Genomic DNA, 2,129 nt, shown 5'->3' with positions numbered 1-2,129 from the left:
AAAGTATGCGTGAATAAAATATATAAGTTTACTTGTGTAAGTAGAGACCTGTGAAAAAGTTAGCAAAATTGATAGGCGAGTTTTTACTCGAATTGGTTGAAAGCCGAGTTTCTTCTCGGATCGATTGAAAGCCGAATTTGTTTTCGGATTAGTTGAAAGTCGAGTTTGTTCTCAGATTGATTGATTATGATATGTGAAATATTATGATATGTAAAAAGTAAAGCAATTCGAATGTATAAAGTACATACTTTAGAAAAAATTACGATAGATTAAAATTTGATAAAAGATATTAAATAAAATTTTAAATAAAATTGTTGAAATTAGTTAAAAAATATGAATATAAATCAAATTTTATGAATTTTAGGGAAGTGAAATTTATTTTACTCTCCCCACAAATGATGCCAATTGTTCTTATGTGAATGAACTTTTAAAGTATATCTTATTTTAAAAAAAATCGAACTTATCTCTTCATCTCCAAAAAAATTATATTAATTTTTAAATCTTTATATTTATGTCGTTTTTTATTCACGTCTTGTCTAATCATATTTTTAGAACTAAATGCACCACGATTTATGCATTCAGAATATTCCTAAGTTAATATGGCACATAATTCATTAAACCTGGTTGAACGACTGATGATATTTCTAGTTGATCTTATACGAATTTTTTTTAAGAAAACCTCCTTTTTTTATTTAATATATATATTAATGGAAAAAAGGTAAGCATTATGTGTTACTATGGTAACGAGCAAGCATTTCGTTATAATTTAAGTTAAATTTTAGAGTAGTTTCTGAATTTATGCACTCGAGACTCAAAATCGTCCCTAACTTTACATTGGCCCTAATATTTTTCCGAATTTAAGATAGGTGACTCACGGTCGTTCCTAAAACATTTTTCGATAACGAAATGATAACTTAAATTGACAGATGCCACGCTGGAAGCCAAGCTGGACTTCCAGAACGACGTCGTTTTCAATTTAATTTGGCGTCCGAATTGCATAGAAACGTCGTCGGTTAGTGTATACAGAGGGGATTTAACATACAGTGACTACTTCTCTCTCAATCCAACACAGTCTCTTCCTCTTCTCCTTATTTTCTTCAATGGCGCCACTTTGAGAGGGTTATTCTCTGGCGTTCTCTCTTAAGGAAAGCAAGCACATTCTAGTTATCTCGTCTCTATCGCACAGGTAGTGGTCTGACAGAAAGCATATTGATTATTAAAGGTAACCAAAATAGAAAGGAGAAACAAAGTAGCTAAGGTCTACTCCTCTATTTTTCTTGATCATGGATTTTTCTACACTGTTAAGTCGATATATATTCATTCGATCATTCTTTTGTAATGTGTTTTTTCTGAAAATTTTTGTTAGGATTTTCTTCGTATCTTCTTGTTGCGTTTTTATTGTTTATTTGTGGCTATCATGATGGTAGATATGGTTGTAATGTGCTGAAAATAGAAGTATGTATATTGTTTATGTATATAGTTTATGTGTTTTCATGGTGGGTGATGAGAGCAGAAATTGGTGAATTAAAAATTATTAAAATATATACGTTGCAAGTATAGTTCTTAACTCACCAGAAGTCCACTTATCAATTTAGAAAGGTGTCACAGAAATTTAAAATTAAAATACTGGGAGTATGAATCTAAGGTCGTTTCCCAACGAGTTGCAGAAAAGCGTGCTATTTTATTAATCAAATGTTTTCAAAAAGGTTTGAGTTGAGTAAACAGGAAATAAAATTAGAGAATTTGAATAATGTAAATAAAAGCCTTGACTGGGAGTTGATTAGTTGGAAGTCCCGTTGTTGTTGGATTACTCTCTAGATTAATTGATAATTGAAGGTTATCCTGTTTAGTTATCTCTTACTAGGTAAGGGAAAGTCAAACAAGTTGGGATGCTATGCCCGTTCACAAGTTGCAACCCACTTAATTAAAAGGGGTTGGTGTTAGTGACTAGAGGGCAAGCCAACAATAACCCAATTATAATCTTTCTTTCAAGCCTTCCAACTCAAGGGTTCCTTTTAATAAACTCCCCATCAAGTTAGGGAACTAATCGCTCATTGTGAATGTAAAATTTATAACATATGAAAAGGAATTAAGGAAAGACATTGTAAATAAAAATAAAAAAATAATCA

Source organism: Arachis stenosperma, chromosome 5, assembly GCF_014773155.1.
Source record: "Arachis stenosperma cultivar V10309 chromosome 5, arast.V10309.gnm1.PFL2, whole genome shotgun sequence".
NCBI classification, from domain to species: domain Eukaryota; kingdom Viridiplantae; phylum Streptophyta; class Magnoliopsida; order Fabales; family Fabaceae; genus Arachis; species Arachis stenosperma.
This window is presented reverse-complemented; position numbering follows the sequence as displayed.